The 23,065-nt window shown below is 40.5% G+C and overlaps 1 long non-coding RNA gene across 2 annotated transcripts in view; it reads right to left on the bottom strand.

Annotated features, from left to right (window-relative positions):
* LOC111096376 overlaps positions 1–23,065 on the bottom strand; it is a 70,204-nt gene that overhangs the window by 23,819 nt on the left and 23,320 nt on the right. The window lies entirely within an intron of this gene.

Below are 23,065 nucleotides of genomic sequence, written 5' to 3'. Positions count from 1 at the left end.
CACACCTTCCTAAGGTCACTCCTTCCCTCAGACAGTGAATTTTATCCCTTAGAGGGAAGAGAATTTTCAAGGGCACCTCTCCTGCAGTTGTGCCCTCCTCTCACAAAATTGCCCATTTCTCTCTCAGTTTGATTATTGCAGTGAGCTCCCAGCCACGTTGTAATTGCAACCTTGGCATCTCTTCATCCCTCCACTACTTGCCACATTCTTCTACTCCTTCATAGCATATAAATTCTCCAAAGAATTATCTAAATGTACTGTCCCCCTAGTATCTCTCTAATCCTCTCTTGACCAGTCAGGTTTTGCCACTAAAACTCCTGTCAATCCAATCCAGTATTCATTTCTTGGTCTTCTTTCTTGATCTATCCACAGAATTTCTTTACACCCTAATGATTACCAAATGTCTGTCTGCAGCCTAGGTCATTCGTCTGAACTCCAGACATTTATTTTCCTGCCTTCCAGGAATTTTGATCTCACTCTTGATTACCCACCCAAACTCGCTTTTTCTCCCACCTTCCTCTTCTGGATAAATGACAACTCCATCTTTACAATTGGTGAAGCCAAAATCCTTGAGGTGTTCATTCCTTGACTTCTTTCTCTCAGATCCCTCTTCTAATATATCATGAAATACTCACAACTCTATCTTTGGAATGTATCCAGAATCTGGCCATGTCTCACGCCCTTTGTTCTGCTTCTGTTCTGCCATCATTTCTTAGCAAAATTATTGCAATAACCTTCTAATGTTCTTCCAGATTCTATCCTTTTGCTTCCCTTTCAGTGTGCATGTGTGTGTGTGTTTGTCTTAACACAACAACGAATGCTTTTAAGATCTAAAATCGACCTCTGCTCCAAATCTAACAAGAGCTTCTATCTCTCTCAGGATAAAATCCAAAATTTTCACCATAGCTTATACAACTCTACCTGATGACCCCTTGCTACTTCTCTATCTTCATCTCTTGTGGTTTTCTCTCCCTCACCCACTCACATCCAGCTACTTGGGCTCTTACCACACTTCCTTCTCTCAGATATCTGTCCATCTCACTTCATTCAGAGCTTTGCTCCAATGTCAAATTATCCAAGAATTTTCCCCTCTATTCTATTGAAAGTAGCCCCATGTCCTTCATCTTTTTTCTGTCTACTTACCCTGCTTTATTTTCCCTTCACCCTCACTACCACCTAACATATTTATTTATTATGTTACCTCCACTAGAAAGTGAGCTCCATATAAACAATGGTTTTGTTTCATTGCTGTGTCCCAAGCACTCTGAGATACAGTAGATGAACAGTAAATATGTGTTGAATGAACAAATTAATTTTTAATAAGAACATTTAATAATAATATAACCCCTAAACCAGATTCAACCACTGATTTAGTCTTTAGGCACTTTTTAAGCATCTTCTTTGGGCCAACAAAACCAGCTTCAAAACAAAAACATTACAACAGGAAGAAAATTTGCTCACGAAAGACGACATTGATAATTATTTAAATATATTTCTGTATGTACACTAAAATATCCATATACCAGAACCATATCCTAGTCAAAAGGAGAACACTGAGTATGACACATAGCCATCAGTTAAAGAAAGACACAAATGCCAAGATAGCATTTGCTTAATACATACATGTTGACTAAATGAACTAAAAGGGAACATAGATATTTGAAACTAATGATATACTATATGTTGGCTAATTGAATTTAAATATATGTATATATACACATATATGTATATATGAAGAGGAGATACATAATTTTTTCAAGAAAATATACATTTGACATTTTGATGGTCTGTAGAAGACTCTGAGTCATTGTAAATATATTATTTTTTACTACTAATAATTTGTGTCCTTGGTTCTCAAAAGAAAGAAAACAACTCTATATGCAAAAAACCCAAAAAAATTATTTGCAAGTTAATATCTCTGACCATTGTTCTGATACAATCTTGAAAATATTTCTGAAGTAGAAGGAGTTGTTTTTAAACATTTATTTACTTTGATCAGATCAGGAGAGGGACAATATGTATAGTCAGGTACTAATTCTCTATCAGCTATGTGGTTGTAAATATCTTTCCCAAGAATGTGACTTTTTCCTTTTTTTCTGATGGTTTTTACTGTACAGAATTTTAACACATTTAGCAGTTCCTTAATGATAAGCACTTTTTTTATTGTCTAGGAAATCCTTCCTTAACCCCAAGGTCATAATGGCATTCTCTAAAACTTTATAAAGAATGGTGTATTTTTTACATTAAGGCCTTTAATCCTTGATCTTTGTATATGGTTTGAGGCAAAGATAATACTTTATCTTTTATGCTAGAAGATTGATATCTTGTCTTTCATTGAATATGAAAACAAAATTTTATATTTATAACCTTCATCCTAATAGATCTTACAGTTTTTAGGGAAGAGAAGCAATAAATAAGTAAACAAGTATACAAATAGTATAGTGAATATTCATACAGAGCCTTCCTATGTGAGGTGCTGAGCTTTTTACAATGATTTAAGCCATTCAATCATCAGAATTTCTCTGTGAAGTAGGAGTAATTAACATCCTCATTCTACATATAATGAAGCTAAAAAAAAAAAACAGTTCAATAACTTTCTCAAAGTTTCACCAATTATGAGAGAGCTGAGATTTTAATTTGGATTTCCATTCACCTCCACTATCTGTGCTTCTAAACCTGACACTAGACTGCCTCTCATCTGTGGTGCCGAAAAAGCGGGAACTGAAAGTCATGTGGGGGCCAGTTACTTCAGCTTATCCCAGTTGGAGCTCAGAGGAGTTTTCCAGAAAGGACATTTAGGCTAACACCTGAAGGATGGCAAGAAAGCAGCTTCTCTCCACCCCAGGAAGGTCCATAGTTACACTTCTCTGGATCTTAAACAGATCAGAGAGCACAGAAGGAATAAAGGCCTTTTTTTCTACCATTTAGGGTCACATATGTGCCATCCATACAGCAGACTGGACCCCAAACACAATGCTGCTTCTTTCTTAGTTAAGAAAGTCGGACACTGGGAAACAGCTTAATGTGCTCTCTGGATGGGTTCTCCTCTTATCCCTGTCTTCCCTCTGTACTGCTGACAAGACAGAGGAGCCTTTGTGAAATCCATGATGGGAGCTCACAAATTACACAGACTCGTCTGACCCAAGTCTGAACATATTAGTCAAGGCACTTGAAAAACATTATCTTCTTTCCCTCAAGATACTTCATTCACAGTTTTACCAGACCCTTATGTTATAAATCAAAGAGTTTGTTGTTTTTAAGTTGCTAAAGAGATGAGAAGTAGTAGAAAAGATTTCCCCATGAACCATGGAGGGACGCTGGAACTTTCTGGAAATATCCCTGAAGTGTTGTGCTGACTTAGGCCCTTGTTAACTTGTTAGCAGGGCTTGAGTACATACTCAGAAACATGAGGGGTTTCTCTCACTTGAGCCATACAAAGGCTACTTGCTTCCTCTTACAAACCCACCTCTGCTCTCTCCCACATTTTTCTTCCTATGTTCCTCTGAGTTCACAAATCATATTTTTTGGCCTGTGAATCAAGAAATATAATCAAATATGGGTAAAGCCCCCTCCTGAAGACCTCTGTAAGGCCATGAAATGCTTGCACTATTCTTGAGTCCTGGAAGGATAAAGATAAAGACAGGAGTCTGACTTCAATTAGAGAGGAGAACACTGCTGAAGAAAGGAACACTTTCAACATAGTTTGGTGTAAGACCTGGTGTGTGTGGCCAGTCAAGGGCATCTGAGGCCTAACCTGGCACAAAACCCACCCAGCTAGCTCTACCTCATTCTCAAATGTCTGATGGTTTTCTATTACTTGGAGAAGATTTATAGTTATGCTTTGAGAAGCCTGTGTCACTGCAGACACTCTGTTTTCTCCTGGGAAGAGGTGGGAAGATGCTATTCAGGCCTTCTAAGGCTCTTGTTATACTGAGTTAGTAATATGAAATAACACAATCCAGACATTTGCTGGGGAGAATGATGTCAAGTTGACATGGGCCCAATACTTATTCAAAAGTCCAATAGAAAAAAGCAATATTCAGAACTGTTTGAAGGATCAATGTCAATTTGTTCTTCTAGGTGTCCACAACTATCCTCTTGGCTTAGGAAGATTAGAAAGAATCCAGGCACACAGATTTCATTTTATTGGATCCCCAAAGAATTGCTTTTTATGAATTATGCTTTGGGGATCCCAAGAGCCCAAATAAGAGTCATTACTAGAAAAATCTTTATAAAACTCCAACATCTAAGGAAAGGATATTGCTGAGGACATCAATCACTATGTCATGTTTGTGAGTGTCCCAGAAAGAATTACCTATCTTTAGTAAGAATATTAATTAGAACTTTTCTCGGTAATGTGTCTTGTTGTTTTCCATCTTAAAAATATTGTTGATTGCTTAATGATCAAGTTCATTGGTTCAACCCAACCAAAACAGGTTTAGATAAATACACATTTTTGAAGCCTTCATTATATTCTTATCCTGACCTATCTTTCTTCTTTTACCTAAATTATAGTTGCCATCATATCTTTTATTATACATGTTATTATAATCAGCTAACTCATTCCTGAAATTAGGAAGAATATAAGTTAATAAATAACTTTGTAAAGTCTAAAAGATCAATGAACTTTAAGTTCTGCATATCCTCAAGGTCAGTGCCTGAAAAATCGGTGAATGATGTAAGATGCATCACTTCTTACAGAGACTATCTTTCCAAATCTTAAGGAAAGTGGTGGGGGCAGTTCAATTTTGCTATGTTGAAAAAATATCCTACCCTATACCTATAGCTCCCATCTCTATTTTTTTGGCCTTTGGAATGTGATTATTTGGAATTTCTGATTGCACCCCTTGTCTTAATCACAAAGGTAACATTTGTGTTATTTTATTTATTTTTTTAAAGATTTTATTTATTTATTCATGAGAGACACAGAGAGAGAGAGAGGCAGAGACACAGGCAGAGGGAGAAGCAGGCTCCATGCAGGGAGCCTGACGTGGGACTCGATCCTGGGACTCTGGGATCATGCCCTGGGCTAAAGGCAGGCACTAAACCGCCGAGCCACCCAGGGATCCCACAAAGGTAACATTTACAACATGCTGTTAGATTCTACATTCAAAGTATTCTGCCTTTAAGATGGCCCTGGACTAATTGAGAATATGAGGTCATTAGGCCTCATTCTTTCCACCATTATGTTCTTACTATACTCCATAGTTCTCCTTGTATCCTTTTTATATCATAAGCTCTCTTATATGTATATGTTGTTAAAAGCTATGAACTCCTTTTTAGAACTAGGTGGAATATAAATTAATAAATACTTTCTCATAGTCTGAAAGCTTGCTAACCTCTAAATTACAAATACCCATGAGGTCACAGACCTTCAAGCAGACAGTATGGTGTTACCACACTTATAGTAGACAGGCTAATGCTTCCTCTAAAGATGTCCACATCCTAATTTTCAAAACCTCTGGATATGTCACTAACATGGCAAAGAAACCTTGCCAATATGATTAAGGCTATAGAACATGAGCTAGGGGAGATTATCTTGAATTATCCAAGAAGGATAATAAAAGGGAGGCAGCAAGGTACGGGTCAGAGGAAGAGATATGATGATGGAACTAGGGATGAATCAGAGATTAGAAGATGGCTACGCTGCTGGCTTTGAAGATGGAGGAGGAGCTATAAAGCCAAGCAACACAAATAGTTTCTAGAAGCTAGAAAAGGCAAGAAATCTAGAGCCTGTAGCAGAAATGCTTTTGCCAACAATACCTTAATTGTAAGCACAGTGGGACTTCCAGCTTCTAGAGCTATAAGAATAAATTTGTGTTGCTTTAATAGAGAAAATTTGTGATAACTTGTCACAGCAGCAGTAATCTAATACAACACTCCTTGAGAATTCTAGGTTACTTCCACATTACAATTGTGTATGGTTTCCCTTTTTCTCTCTTGCCCCACAGACTTTAAAATCACTCATTTTTCAGCCCCAAGTTTGGTCACAGTATATGGTCTAGATTATACCACCCTGCCTAGGATTGTTCAGCTTTGAACTTCATGCCTCCATTTTTGCATTGATACCCCTGTTCTGCCTGGGTAGTTTGCCCATACAGAATATCATGTTTCATCATTTGCCACTTTAACTAAATGGTGTCCACCTTCAGAGGGCTGACAACTTCCCAGATCTCTGGAGTGCCCACTGGGCAATCTATCCATCTTCATGCATTAGGACTCAATGCCATCCAGCATAACTGTTGCAATAAAGGAAATGTCCTATCTGTATGTCCAACATGGTACTCACTCATCATATGTAGCCATTGAGCACCTGAAATGTGACTAATGTGGAGAGAAGATTCAAGCAAAACCACAAATAAAAAGGTGAAATAACAATTGACACCACAGAAATATGAACAATAAGAGAATATTAGGAAAAATTATATGCCAACAAATTGGACAGCCTATAAGACATGGACACATTCCTAGAAATGTATAGCCTACCAAAATTGAAGCAGGAAAAATTGAAAATTTGAACAGACTGATTACCAGCAATGAAATCAAATCAATAATCAAAAAACTCCCAACAAACAAAATCGGGGACCAAGTAGCTTCACAGGTGAATTCTATCAAATTTGTTTTTAAAGACTTATTTATTTATTTTAGAGAGAGAGAGAGAATGGGAGAGAGGGACTGAAGGAGAGAGAGTCTTAAGCAGACTCTCTGCTGAGCACAGAGCCCGATCCAGGCTCGATCTCATGACCCTGAGATCAGGACCTGAGCTGAAACCAAGGGTCAGACACTTAACTGACCGTGTCACTCAGGCTCCTCTCTACAATACATTTGAAGAATAGTTAATATCTATTCTTCTCAAACTGTTAAAAAAAAATAGCAGAGGAAGGAAAACTTCCAAATTCATTCTATGAAGCCCAAATTACCCTGATAGCAAAACCAGATAAAGAAACCACAAAAAAAAAAACTACATGCAATATCTCTGATGAACATAAATATAAAATTCCTTAACAAAGTATTAACAAACTGAATCCAACAGTATATTAAAAAAAATCATTCACTACAATCAAGTGGGATTTATTCCTGGGATGCAACGGTGGTTCAATATTCATAAATCAACCAATGTGATATATCACATTAATAAGAGAAAATATAAAAACCATATGATAATTTCAATAGATGCAGAAAAGCATTTAATAAAGTACAATACCCATTCCTGACAAAAACCTTCAACAAAATAAATTTAGAGGGAACATACTTCAACATAATAAAGGCCATATATGAAAAACCCACAGTGAACATCATTCTCAATGGGGAAAAACTGAGAGCTATTCCCCCAAAGGTCAGAAACAACACAGGAATGTCCATTCTCACTTTTATTCAGAATTGTATTGGAAGTCCTAGCCACAGCAGTCAGACAACAAAAAGAAATAAAAGGCATCCAAATTGGTAAAGAGGAAGTAAAACATTCACTATTTGCAGATGACATGATACTATGTATAGAAAACTCTAAAAAATCCACCAAAAATACTAGAATAGATAAATGAAGTCAGCGAAGTCACAGGAAACAACAACAAAAAAATGTACAGAAATCCTTCATATTTCCTTTTTTAAAAGATTTTTATTTATTTATTCATGAGAGATGAGAGAGAGAGAGGCAGAGACACAGGCAGAGGGAGAAGCAGATTCCATGCAGGGAACCCAATATGGGACTCGATCATGGGACTCGATCCTGGGACTCGATCCTGGGACTCCAGGCCCTGGGCCAAAGGCAGGCGCTAAACCGCTGAGCCACACAGGGATCCTCTATCCTTCATATTTCTGTATAGTAATAGTGAAGCAGTAGAAAGAGAAATTAAGACAGCAATCCCATTTACAAATGCACCAAAAATAATAAAATATCTAGGAATAAACTAAGCCAAAGAGTCAAAAGACCTATACTCTGAAAACTATAAAACATTGACAAAAGGAATTGAAGATGACCCAAAGAAATGAAAACATATTCCATGCTCATGGATTGGAAGAACAAATATTGTGAAAATGCCTATACTACCCAAAGTTATCTATAGATTTAATGCAATTCCTATCAAAATACCAGTAGCAATTTTTACAAAACTAGAACAATCCTAAAGTTTGTATGGAGAAAGACCTCAAATAGTCAAAGTAATCTTGAAAAAGAAAAAAAAAATGGTATCACAACTCCAGACTTCAAGTTATTCAGACTTCAAGTTAAGACTACAGTTATTATATAACTGTAGTAATCAAAGCAGTATGGTACTGGCACAAAAACAGACACATAGATCAATGGGACAGAATAGAGAACCCAGAAATAAACCCACCGTTAGAGGGTCAATTAATCTTCGACTAAGGAGGCAAGAATTCACAACGGGAAAAGGACAGTCTCTTCAACAAATGATATTGGGAAAATTGGACAGCTACATGCAAAATAATGAAGCGGAACCACTTTCTTACACAGTACAAAAAAATAAAATAAAAATGGATTAAAGACCTAAATGTGAGACCTGAAACCACAAAAATCCTAGAAGAGAGCAGAGGCAGTTATTTCTCTGACATTGGTCATAGCAACATCCTTCTAAATACATCTCATGAGGCAAGGGAAACAAAAGCAAAAATAAACATTGGGACTTTGTCATAATAAGAAGCCTCTGCACAGCAGAAGAAACAATCAACAAAACTAAAAGGCAACTTACTGAATAGGAGATGATATTTGCAAATGATATGTCATATGTTATCCAATAAAAGGTTAGTATCCAAAATATATAAAGAATTTATACAACTCAACACCTCCCCCCCCCCAAAAAAAAACAATCGAAGTAAAAAAATGGACTAAAGACATGAAGAGATATTTTTGCAGAGAAGACATCCAGATGGCCAACAGACAGAAGTTCAACATTACTCATCATCAGGGAAATGCAAATTTAAACCACAATGAGATACCACCTCCCACTTGTCAGAATGGCTAAACTCAAAAACTCAGGAAACAGCAAGTGTTGTGAGGATGTGAGGAAAAACAAAAACAAAAACCAAATCCTCCTGCATTGTTGGTGGGAATGCAAACTGGTGCAGCCACTGTGGAAAACAGCGTGGAGGTTCTTCAAAAATTAGAAAAATAGAGCTACCCTTCAATCCAGTAATCATGCTCCTGGATATTTACCCAAAGAATATGAAAACACTAATTCAAAGGGGTACATACACCCCTATGTTTATTGCAGCATTATTTGCAATAGGCAAACTATGGAAGCAACCCAAGTGTCCATCAATAGATGAATAGATAAAGAAGATGTGGTATACATACCACATCTGGAATATGTGGAATGTGGAGTATTGCTCAGCATAAAAAAATGAAATCTTGCCATTTGCAACAACATGAATGGAGCTAGAAAGTATAATGCTAAGTGAAATAAGCCAGAGAAAGACAAAGACTATATGATTTTATTCATATGTGAAATTTAAGGAACAAAACAAATGAACAAAGAAAAAAAGAGACAGATTTTTAAAAGACTCTAAACTACAGAGAACAAACAGATGGCTCCCAGAGAGGAGGTGGACGGGGGATGGGTGATTCAAGTGAAGAGGATTAGGAGTACACTTGTCATGATGAGCCCTGAGCAAAGTATAGAACTGTTGAATCATTATATTGTACACTCTATGTTAACTATGCTGGAATTTTTAAAAAGAGAGAGGAGGGTAAAAGAAAAAAATGTGATTAGTGTGCCTGAAAAACCAAATATTTTATTTAATTTAATTAATTTTAAGTTCATTTTAAATAGCCACACATGACTAGTGGTTACCACATCGGAGAGCACAGCTAGGTTTTCACTAAATGCTTATTGATGATGAATAATTGAAGTCATCATGTACCTTTAATCCTTAAATTCAAATCAGTAAATTTTCTTCTTACTTTAGAAAAAGGCAGTCATCATGAAAAATATCTGAAAATTAAAGACATTTATCCATAAAATAGGCTTCAGTTGTGTGACAGAATGATCGGTACTTAAACCAAATCCCCCAAACTATTAAATCCCTGCACATGATGCCATTACCTTCAGGAACTCATAAAAGGAAATGTCCTTAATTAAAAGTGTGATTTTTTTTCTGTGTGTGGCTCTGGGGACTTTTAAATGTCTGCGTATAAATAAACCATATTTGTAGTTGGGTTTGAAGGCATGCCTTTACTTTGTTCAGTTCCCAGGTTATACTGTTGCTCAGTTACCTAAGAATCCAGGTCTGCTGCTGGATTAGAGAGAATGGCAGCCTGTGCATTTTTGCTGATAGCTGTGTCCCAGGCTGTTCTCTGTGATTTATCTCCCATGAAATGCCTATAGCTGTAAAAGCCCATATAAAAAAAGAGTAAAAGTGAGGGTAAAGGAAATTTGTAACTACCAGGCACTTATTGGTCGCATTAACTGGAGAAAATATAGCAGGAGCTGTGGGAAGGGACTGTGGACCTGGGCTTTGGGCTAGACGGGGTTCCAAGTGCCGAGTGGCACTGGATGGAAGCCAATACCCCAATCATTCAGTGGAGAATGGTGCCCCAGCTTCCTGCCACTCTCCTGCCTTCTGCACGTAGATTCTATAGGATTTGAACTAAACTCCTCAATAGAAATAGGCATCAAAATGTTAAATTTATAAAGCTTGCAGCTGACACTTCTTACCTTTGTGTAAGCATCTGTATAGTTAGGTTTGCAGGTGTTTTATAATCCTGGAAGAGCGAAGTCATTAAGTACTATAAGCACAGTCTATCGATCAAGGCAGGTGCTGGTTCAACCCAGAGACAGGGTCTGGTATCTCAATGAGGTAGGTGTTTGTCTGTTTCTGGAGAAGCAATGAACTCCTTTATTTGGACACTTCCTTAACTCGTTATACGATTCATTAGTGCCAAACTTGCTTCCACTTAAATAATAATAATAACAACACAAGAAATAACTTTAAAACATAAGAAACCTTATCTGAACTATAAATCTCAAGAATGTCTGGTCTACTTGGTCAGACAACAAAACCATCCAACTTCATGATAAAAATGACTCCTATTTATTGCATCCAGAATTTTGCAGCCTCAGAAGTGCTTCTCTGGAGATTTCAAATGTGACATAGCTTTACACACAAATCAGTGAATCAATCACATGCCAAACGTTGAGAGTTTGTAGGGTCTTCTGAATAAGAATTTAATATTGTATGAGAATTACTTCCATGATTTCTCCCTAAAAGGTAGAAAGAGTTGGGAGAAATATCCCTTAATATTTATTTTTTAAAGGTATTTCCTTTCCCTTTATCTTTACTGGCTTCACACTCCAGAACTTGACTATCTTATTTGCAATGGTAGACACTGCCACAAAACAAATTTATGTGTCTCAGATTGAAGTTCCTCCACTTTGAGATTTCAGGGAATTGCTGTTTCGGTTAAAATTAAGTTAAATTAAGACTCTGAGTTCCAAGCCCTGTAACAAAAATACTGTATTTAAAATAGAAACACCTGTATTCCCTAAGTGGATGACACAAAAACCTTTTAACAATTCACATTTCCTTGGTGTGTAATCATTTGTTTTTATCAAACTTGAAACCAGCACCAAATCTTCATATATTATCCTGCCAGCCAAGATCACCTTACTCAAAATCTCCCAGTGTTCACAAAAAAAGGAAAAGTACCTAGTGAAGGCAGGAAAAATCAGAAGCTTCAAATCTGAAAAATTGATGTTTGAGTCTGATGCATGGCTGGTGTGTGCTGTGCAGCACTTGGAAATTCCATTTCTGTGCAGTGAGTGGTGAGTGTATACCACTGGATTTGCTGGGGGCATTCGAAAAGCAATACTGCCTATGCTCGCCCACCCCCACCCCCCTACGTAGTACACATGGTTGTGGCACTTTTACACACATTACAGACAAAGAAATCCAACAGAGAAAGGAGAGAAGCCTAATTGAGAAAGGAGGAGTCTGTCCTAGGCAAGAAGGAAAAAATTCAGACATCCATCTTTTTTTAATATGATTTATTGTTTAAATTATACTCTTTTGCATTTTAAGAGCAGCCAGGAAAATGAAGTTATTGGTACATTAGAATTTTCCTCTCTGCTGTCATTTCAGTTTAATTATTACTCAGACATCTGTAATGGAAAAAACTAGAGGCTTAGAGCGGGTTTCCAGCTTGGGTCTTTCTAAATCTGTTCCTGGACAGATGACAGAGCCTGAAACCAGTGACCAAGGCCTCACAGAGGTTGTTTCTTTATCTGAGACAAGAAAGTCCCAAGTGCTACATTCATTACATGTGGATGAGAAGATTTAAGAGTCATGAACGTGACCCAGAGCGAATGCTTAACGAGTTAGCTAAGTCCAGGTTTAATCATCACATGATTAAGACAGAGTCCTATTACCTGTGTAGTCTGAAGCTTTGAGTTGAACTGTTTCTTTTCCAAATTCAGGATTTTGCACAGGAGGCAAACTGATTTGGGCTTCAGGAGGAAATCACTGACTTATCTGCCCTGGGGACACAATGAGCAGGAATAAGCACGAGTTCGACATTTTTTTAAGAAGCTAGAAAGGTGGAAATGCCTATAAAGCCTTCCCCAAACACTGAATTTATTTAGGCCAACTTGGAATTGAAAAATAGATGCCAGTCAGAAAATTGGGGAGAGGGAAGAGCAGGGGGGTCGGCAAGTCAGATGGGATAGAGTTGTAGGATCTTATGTTTAACAATTAGGTTTGCTTATTTGTCATCTGGATTCTCATATACCATGAAATAAGTAGGAACCAACCAAAGACTCAACACAAATATTGAGTTAATCCGACCGGGCTCAGCAGCAGTCTGTATTCAGAGCCTTTTAATAAAATTAGAGGTTTATTTGTTTGTTTATTGTTGCCTTTAAAAAAAAACAAAACAAAACAAATGGACTCTTTTCCAAGCGGCATCTATACACATGGAGCCATCGAAACCACTGTCCCCCCCACTGTACCCCCCGGTTCTTTATTCTACAACTGTCTAGGTTTCAAGAACTGAGTAGAAGCAGAGAAACTCCTTCCAATGCATATAAAAGCCTGGTTTGGCTTGGAAAGTCTGGTCAAGTTCAAGCAGGCAGTGTGCCAATGACCCCATGCTCAGCCTACAGCTTTGCGGCCTTCATTAGAATCTCTCAGAGTTCTGTTTTTAGAAGAGCAACAGACCCTCTTTAACCGAGGGAAATGAAAGGGACCTCTTTATCCACCACTCATGTATTCTTTCCAGTTCTGATAATAGATTTTGCCAGCAGGAGCCACGCCAGGCTAGAACTCTCACATTGGTCAAACTCTGTGGCTTGTTCTTTCCAAGCCATTTCCCAGTGGACTGGGGTTTCTCATCAATCACGCGTTGCCCATATCGTGTTTCCTGGTTTGGCTGTCCATGTGGCCAGCCCAAGGCTGGGGGCCCTGGGAGTCAGTATTAATCATGACACATGCCACTCTCGGGGCTGGGTTGCTTTGAGGATGGCATCTTGTACTTGCCTCTAGTTGTGTTTTTCCCTGGAGAAATCTCAGGTTAGATGAGGGGCGGGGGGAAGCCAGTTCCTGCTTGATGTTTAATAGCTTGGTCATTAGGAGGGATCCTGTAAAACCCCCACCCCCTGCTGTTACGTGGGTGTGTTTTTAACTGTAAACGCTGCCCACGTTGCCACAGCATATTAACTGGCTCCAAGTTTAGGACAATCTATGAGGATTTTAATTTACTTCTCACCTGTCTCCTTACCTAGTTCCCACACAATTATCCCTGGAGATCACTGAACCCTTGGTTACTATCATTTCAGCCATGAGCAGTGTTTTCAATCGCACTGTGTCGCATAAGGAGAGAAGCCAGCAAAGGTGACACACACGGAATTGCTGGCCGGGGATGTGGGCACTGTGGAGAGTTTCAATCACACTGTTTGCTTTAGTGCTAGACGTTGCCTCAGCTTTGAGGTGTGGGAGCTGTAAATTAGCATCTGAAACAACGCAGCTGTATTCCTGCTGCTGCTTCTCTAGCCAAGGCCCCTGGCCCTGTGACTTCTGAGTCTTCCATCTGGGAGCCGCTATTTGTTGAACTGAATCCTACTTTGGGCAACCGATGTGGGTATTCTGTGAATTAGTCCATGGAAAGAACCTACTGAGATTCCAGCAGTCTTTGGGGGTTTCCCAAGAGGAGGACCCCGTGGCAAGGATTAGAGTGCAAGCCATTTTGTCTGGGAGGTGAGCCCGGGAATCACTAGTAGGGGAGTTGGGAAAGGAAGATAGGCAGTAAAGGGTGAACTATCAGGCCAGTTTCCACTGTGAGCCCTGAAGCTTGACTTTCCTAGGGGACACTAGGAGTCAGGGTGGCACCTGACAGACAAGGGAGCTGTGGTGTTTGTGTTAAGGGATGTTTCCAGGAGCTGTTAATTCTCCAGCACCTCTGGCTTGCAGAGTCTGCAGGCAGAGTGGGCTCCAGGGGCCCGACAAAGCTCCCAGCAGAGAAATGTAGGTGCTGGCAAGTAAAAGTTAGGTCTGTGTGTAAAAATGGTAAGGCTGGTGTGCATGTGTGTGGGAGGGTGCTCATAGGGGTAGAAATAGAGCAGAATACCCACAATATCTGCCCCACTAACCTCAAACCCCAGGGACCAGAGCAAAGAGCTGGGCAAGCTAAAAACCCTGTTCAGTGTCACAGCTAGAAACAAGCAGAGAGAGGGTCCCCACCAGCCCTAATTCCGTGCAGAAGCATCTTCTATAGGGATCATCCAACTTCTACCCTAACATTCCAAGTGGCAGGGGGCTCAGCCATCAAAGCTGCCCAGGCCGTGTGTAGATAGTTGTAGCTATTGTTCTTATCGATACTTTCTAAATTTCCATGTTTGTTCAAATGACCATTCATTCCCCATCTCCTAGGTGGTAGATGCAACGCAAGGAACAGGACCAAAGCTCTCACAGATGCATGCCCACAAGAAGATGGATCATCATGATTTATTCTCATGCAGCTTTTCATAAGGTGCCCCATTGCCCAGCTGCACGCTACAGAAAAGGAAGTCTGTAACGCACCACAGGTAGGGAGAGCAAGGCAGTTAGAGGAGGTTAAGCCTGACTACAAGCGGGACAAGGTAGGGGAGACATACCCAGCACAGGCCCAATGGCCATATCTAATCTCCTCCAAACAGTAGGCATGCCAATAGCCATCCTCAACCAACAGAATGTGTGCTCCACTAGTATTCTAACCAGAGCACATTTAAATCGGATTATGAGGAATGACTTATTATCTACTTTAAAAAGCATGGCATTTCTTAAAGGGAATATCAAATCTTTTCTTCTGTTCAGTTTCCCACTTCTAACCATTCCTTACTTGTCCATTCCATTTCTTGTCCATGTGGCTGCAAATGAGTCCATCCCACAATGTAAATTTCATCTTCCTCTGCAGATATTTTAGGAGGCATTAGTTGCAAACCTGTGGGCACTCAGAAATATCCACCAATCTTACACATACAAATAGATCCTATAAAAGTAGGATCAAATCGACATTAGTCTGGGGGGCCTATGATTGAAGAGTGCTGACCACTATCACATACTGCACATGGTCTCCTAAGGAATGTGAAAAAGAAGAGCAGTCTGCTGCCCAGTCATAAAACTAGCAAACTTCAAAATGAAGGTGAATCTAGAAAATCTGTGAGCCAAATATGGGTGTGACTGCACTTTCTATTTGCATATATGTGCATGTAAATGTGTGAGTGTGATGCCCATTTAATATTTGATCTTGAAAACAAATAAAAATAATTGACATACTGCTCCCTAAAATAAGAAGTTTATATTCAACAATCCTGTGTTATTTTAGAGAGAAAGCAGAAAAAGGGAATCGAGATCCTATAATAGAATAAAGTAGAAAAGTAGAAGTCACAAACTGGCCATCCACGAACCAAACAAATACAGTTTATGGATGTGTTTTGCTTTGGCTCACACAGTGTTCACCCATACGGAGTTTTAAACATGCATTCATTGCTATCCTTTAAAAATAAGAATAGTTTAAATCAAAATCCAGATTCCCAAATTCTCTTGGATTATCAAAATCTCTGGCAATTCCAAAGCAATTCTACATTTCACATGACAACATTTGGCCAGAGCTAGCAGCTGCTTTCTCCTCTGGACAAGGCATACATTTCCTAGCACATCATGCTCCACCCTTCCTCTCATTGCAGAAGGCTAGTTATCATGTATTACTTCATTCCTTCTGGCTTCTTTCATTCACATTGCTTGTCTGGCCCCTGCAAACCTTCAAGATAGAAGGGAACAAACCAAGGTATGAGGAACAAGATTTAGTCATTTAATTTTACTTTATAAGCCAGCATGCCAAAGGTCATTGGAAAACTGGAAGATGCTCCAGAAGAAAATGCATTCCATGGCAAATAAGTTTGAGACACACAGTCTTTTTTAAATTCCCAGTGTGCACTAGAACAGCGAACTGTCCGGGAAGTCACATGACATGTAAACTTTGCCTGGCCTTGGTTAGAAAATTGGTTAAGGGACCACTGGACATTTTAAACAGTAGAGGAACTTGGTCAGAACTATGCATTGGCAACTAAATTTGCTAACAGTGCAGTTTCCCTAAAAACAAGGGTTAACATAAAAGTAGCACCATCCATAATCTCCATGATTTTCCTCTCAGTCTTACACAGATGTCCTGCAACGAGCATCTCATTCCCTTCTCTATAAATGGACAATAGCAATAACTTCCTGTGCAGATACATGGAAGGATTAAGAAGGCACATGCCATAAGTAAATCTTAGCTGTTCTTACTCTTATCTTCTTCTCCATACCCTTATTATCTCTATAGATTCACAAATTTCCATATGCATGTATATGGAAACATGGGGAGTTTCCCACTTCCTGTGGAATTAGATACATTATGTAGGAAGTCCTATTTCATTTTTCTCTGCCAGTTAAAACTCTATGTCCCCTGGAATGCGTTTGTAGAACTTCCTAGGTTGAAATACTAATTTCACTGTTTGGACTTAGGGATTTTTTTTGTCTTCCCCTGGGAAGAAGGTATGGAAAGAGAGAGGAAAGAAAAAGCAAAGAAGGGAAAGATAGGACAAATAAATTGTGCTCTCCCAAAGCACAGCAATGAAAAGAAGGCAATGTGGCAACTTAATGGTAGTCACAAGCAACTGAAGCTTTTTTGAATTGGTTCAGTTGTTTCCCAGAAATGAGAAATGCTATGTCAAGCCACAAAATTAGAAGTTTATAACCAAGATTTCAGCCAAAAGAGCCAGCAGTTTCCCATGAGTCCAAGGGTTGTCTACTATAGTTACATTCAAACTGTTTCTCTGCTTTCACGTGGTTTTCTATCTATGCTACAGCAGAAGAATCTCCAGTGTGTCTGTCCTCCTAGAAGTGTTTGGATCTTCCAGCTAAGAAGTCAACTAAGTCAGTACATAAGAAATGTTACCATAAAAACTACCACTGAGGGCAGCCCAGGTGGCTCAGCGGTTTAGCACTGCTTCAGCCTGGGTTGTAATCCTGGAGACCTGAGATCGAGTCCCATGTCTGGCTCCCTACATGGAGCCTGTTTCTCCCTCTGCCTGTGTCTCTGCCTCTCTCTCTTGTGCTCTCTCTCATGAATAAATAAAATCTTAAAAAAAAAAAAAAACATAAAACTACCACTGAGTTAGGGTACCTGGGTGGCTCAGTTGGTTGAGCATCCAACTCTTGATTTCAGCTCATGTCATGATCTCAGGGTGGTGAGATTGAGCCCTGTATCAGCTCTGAACTCAGCATGGAGTCTGTTTGTCCCTCTTCCTCTGCTCCTCCCCCAACTCTCTCTCTCTTTCTCTCTCTCCCTCTCTCTCTCAAATAAATAAATAAAATCTACAAAAAAAAAAAAAAAAAAAGAATCACTGAGTGTGGGAGGCTTGGTGTGCAGGCATAGATGACATACTCTGACCTATGATGAGACAACTAGAACAATCTCAGGAGGCAGGCCCCCAAGTAGCTGGAGAGGGACTCATTCAACATAGTTTTCAAAAATATTAAGATCTTATGATATTTCAGCCACCAGACTATGGAGGAGGAAGCAATAATAAACAAAGATGGGGCTTGTGTCCACATCTGTCCTATGGAGGTCATGTTCTAGATGAGGAGGCAAACAACTTCACAGTTAAGTAAAATGCTAACAAAATGGCAATTCTGGCTAGTGCTCAGAAGGAAAGCTGTGTGGTGGTTTGAGAGCATGGGACAGGGACTCTGGGTAGAAAATTGACTAGAAAAGTGTATGAAAAGTGTATGAGGGAAATCTAGGGGGTGATGGGCTTTCAGATATTAATAACAGCAGGATAAAAATAGGCTACAAAACAATATGATTTGTAGGATGGCAATTTTGTGATATTAATAATCAAAAACATTCATAATCAAGGCATCAAGACTTAGTCACTGCTTCATCTGTGTCTGTTTTTAATTCTGTTATTTATACTTTTCTTTAACTGCTAAATTTTCTACAATGAGAACACAAATTATTTTAAGTTAGGGAAAAGATTATTTTTTAAAATAACTATTGTCATTTCTTTTTTGATTTTCAATGTTTTCTACAAAAAAGCATTTTTATTGTATTATCATTAAAATTATATAGTATTAATACACACATATAAACACACATGAAACGACACCTTGTATTTGAAAATCTGTGACTTTAATAATCACCACCTGTAGGTTTGCAGTTTTCACTTTGTTATTCACTTAATCGCCAAATAAAGTGAATCTCCAAGATGGTGCTTGCATTGCTGACTTACATCTACTTGCAATATTTTCCAAGTGGAAGGGGCAAAGGGAGATGTCAGAACTACGTGCCATACACCACGTCTGCTCACCCAGCCCCACCCCTTGTAGATGGCCCAGTGACAGCAATGAGTGCTGCACTCCCATACTTGGCGGACAGGATGATGGCCCTGTGGCTCAGCAAGGCCACATCTTGCTAGTGTGACAGACTAACTACTCAGAAAAGGACCTTCTTGCGTGTTACCTAATGCATCATCTGTTGATTTAAGAACACACATTAGTGCCGCCTTGTGTCACCCTCTACATCATATCAATTTGCTGCATCTCAGCAGAGGAAAAGGGAAAAAAGAACTCAAACCACTGACGATCCACAAGTAGGCCAAACACTCAAAGCTACATCTGCTAAATCTGGATGGATTAAGTTTGTAAACCACTAACACCTCATTTTCTTCTATTTTATAATGAATCTTTAATTACATAAGAAAGAAGTGAAATCATCCTCCCCTTGAACATTAGAATGTTTACTTAAAAGGAGTTTTCTGCCATCTTCCCCAATTTCAGTCCCTCCCACCCTCTCATAGACAGTGTGGGGTTTGGGGTTTTGGCTTCTGGATCATATACACACACATGTACATATATACATATAAACATAAATATAAATGTGTACATAAATATGCCTAATGCAGGACAGAATGGAGAACATAACATTGCCTTGTGCTTTGTAAGGATTTTTCTTTTTTTTATCTCTCTCTCTCTACATAAATGGTTTCATCCTGTAGTTATCATTCTGCAACTTGCTCATTTGTTTCTTTTTTGAGCTTTATGCCAGGCTGGTTATTTATTTGAACTGCTGCATCCAGTTTCATCATATAAATACACCATATTTTATTTACCCGTTCCTCTGTTGATAGATACTTAGGCTTTTCCAATTTTCACCATTGCAAACAATGCTGCAATGGACGTAATCGTATCTGACAGTCTGTGTACACGTGTTCCACACACACATACACCCCACCCCAATCGTGTCCAAGACCATTGTCTCCACAGTGAAATGTCAGGAAGTTTGACAACCTAGTGACATGGTGCCCAGGTCTTGATTCTCACCTGATTTAGACCTTGGTGAGGCAGGGCTTTTGGTAGGGGGGTCTGGTGGTCCCATTTCCCATCAGATTGTCCTCCTGGGTGGGGCAGAGAAGCTAATGGAGAAACAGAGCCATCTATTATTGGTAGACCCCCCAACCAGCTCATACAGACTTGGGCCCATTTGCAGATTCAAATGAACTTTTCTTTGTTCCCCCTAAAACCTGCAAACCCACCTAACAGCAGTTTGGCATTTAACATTCCCTCCTCATCACCCGGCTGAGAAGGGCCCCACTGACTCTTTACCATCAAAGGGGCTTTTGGAGGAAGAGAGGAGACACTCAGAGAGTTGGTGCTGGAGATAGGAGTGACTTTCACAACCCAAGAGGCAGGAGGGCCAGTCTGCCCGGGCTCCTCCACGCTTATTGCTTGCACCTTGCAAATACAATCCAGCCCTGTTCCCAGCCCCTCTGCCATTTGAGAATCATGAAGTCATCACAGCTGTGACTGCAGCCACCCTGGAGGCCTGGAACTAGCTGGCGGGGGGCCCTCCCCCGCAGGCCAGAAACGTGCTCTCCTGCAACTCCAACACTGCCGGGGGTGGGGGGAGCGAAGCACCCCCCTCCCCGGTCCAGCAGCCAGGAGCCCCATGTTGGCAGGGCGGCCAGTGGGGAAGCAGATTCATACCCAGTGACTGGGACTGGCCGTGATCTGGGAGCCAGCATTGTGCCTCTGGGCCTCCTGGGGCCAGGCCCACAGATTCAAGCCATTTCACACTTGGAATGTGTAATAGGGATGGCCTCCAACCTGCCACCTCCGTGTCAAGCACAGCTCCACTCAATAAACCCTCTGGGGGGCCTGGGGGCAGAACTGGAGAATCGAGGGCCAAAGGACTAGAGCCTCATAAGCATGCTTTGGGCAAGGCGTCCATCTGAGGAGGGAGGCCTGGCCTCCTGCTCCGTCTGCACCAGTGGAAAAAGCTACGTAAGTGCCAAGTCACAGGAGAGCAAGTCATGGCCCAGGGCTTTACAATCTGTTTCATGAGCTCTTCCTCCCAGCGTGCCAGGCAGCAGAAGTTCTCTGTCAGTGCCCCAGCAGACGGGAGCATGTGCGCCCGGGGGCTTCCTGCCTGGAGGAGCACCATGGCCTCTGAAGCAAGCAGGTGGCAGCCCTGAAAATTCTGGGAGGGCTCAAGAATTACAGTAGTGCATTCTGATATTTAAATGGCCTCCCTCTTACCTGGGCTGGGGGTGTCCTCTGCAGGGGTTTGGGGTCAGCTTTAGACCCGGGCCCTCATCCTGATGCTCTAAGCAGGAGCTGCCTCTGCCAGAGGCCCCTCTGCCTTTCCCTGGGACCAGACAGGTGTGAAGAGCAGCAGAAGGCCCTGTGTCCTGGGGAGAGGCTGTCTTCATGGAGGCAGGAGAGAAGACCACAGGAAGGCAGGGGTCACACACAGAGGACAGAGCAGAAAAGTCTCCAGGAAGACTTAGCAGCACAGATGGAGTCTTCCAGAGGCTGGGGGTCAAGGATTTTCTGCCAACAGAAATCCTTGGAGATGCTTCTGGATGGCCCCACCAATCTCCCATCTCTCCTCCTCCAGTATCCGCTTCCTTCCTCTCCCCAGAAGCTCTGCTCACTGCCAACCACAGCTGCCATCCCCCTGCTGTCTCAGACACGCTGGGCAGCTCTGTCTCTCAATCTCTGCCCTGGGTTCTTTGGAAACTAAGGGTTGTTACCAAGAGGGGCATCGAGAATGAGGAGGGGGTTTCCATCCCCATCTCTGCAGGCTTCAGCCCTGCTCTCACCAGCATTCCCTTCTGTCTTCTTGAATCTGGAAATTGTGGCCTCTCCGCCCAACCCCTCCATCACTTTGGTTTTTTTTTTTGTTTTTATTTTTTTTGTTCTGTTTTGTTTTGTTTTTGTATACTTTTCATTGGAGTTCAACCTGCCAACATATAATATGAGGAGAAGAAGGGAGAAGAGAGACAAAAGGAAGATGGTGCTGAGGAGCCCAACATTAGGCCAGTGAGCAGAACTGGAAAAGGTACTGGTGACAAAGGGTCACCATTACCTCTTTCCTCTCTCCTTCCCTGATAGGGTGCTGCTCCCTACACCCAAGCGTTGAGACAGGGGACAGGTTAGACTGCTCACTTGGGCCACATCAAAAAAGAAGAAAATAGAAAATTCTGCATCCTGGCCATGATGGGTGTGAGAAAAAGCACTAGAAAGTATCCACACACATCCCTTCTGGGGCCTAGGATCTTCTTAAATGAAGGCCTGCCTAAACCATTTAAAAAAAAATAATGAAAAACATTTCATTTATGTTCCAAACAAGTGTTCCTGGTGAAGAATTGAGAAAGCACAATAGATTATGTTTTGAGGTAGAAGCAAAGTATTAAGTATTGAGTACCTCACAGTATATATCACTGATGTTTGAAAAATTGTCAGTAGTCATTATAAAAACATTACTCAGCTATACACGAAGCAAGTCAGCTTTCTCACTCTTTTGGCTATAATCTGGGTGTTCACATACTCTATCACCTAAACAGGAAACGACAGGCACCATCTTGGATGCCAGTCCCATGGCTACAGTCTCATGAACTCACCAGAGATTGTGTCCACTTGTGGAGGTTTTACTTTACAATAGCTAGCAGTGAACCCCATGTTACTCAAGAATGAAAGCCATGACTCTCAAGAATGATGATCTTCATAAATTCTGTTTTATGGCCCAGGCATAGTATATCACTTCCTCTCACCCTCCTGACTGACAAATCACCCAGGATAGGAGGGACCCAAAAGCACAACAAGAGGACTTCACATTTGGTCCTTGCTTCCTGTAACCTGGGCCTCCCTTTATAACAGCAGATAAATGTAGACAGTCATCTCTGAATTCCATCTTTGAGATCATGACACCGAGGACTCCTAAAATGTACTTAGAAACTTAAGAATGGACTAGGTCATGTCTGTGCATCACAACCACATGCTCACAATGATCAACAGTCCCAGGCATGGTTAGAACCCTACTCTTGCACCAAAGAGCTCTGCAATAGGCATGGCATCATCTAGCCCTCAGGACAAATCCATAGCACAAGGCAGCACCTGCTACCTTTCCAATGACACCATGATTTCTTGAAGAGATTGTATATTCTAAACTATAGAGCTTGCTTTCCGATGGAAGAATGTTATGTGTCCCATAGTAGCAACTCAAATGCTAATTCTTTTTGCTTCCCTAAAAATGTTGATT

This window comes from Canis lupus, chromosome 1, assembly GCF_011100685.1.
Source record: "Canis lupus familiaris isolate Mischka breed German Shepherd chromosome 1, alternate assembly UU_Cfam_GSD_1.0, whole genome shotgun sequence".
NCBI classification, from domain to species: domain Eukaryota; kingdom Metazoa; phylum Chordata; class Mammalia; order Carnivora; family Canidae; genus Canis; species Canis lupus.
This window is presented reverse-complemented; position numbering and strand designations above follow the sequence as displayed.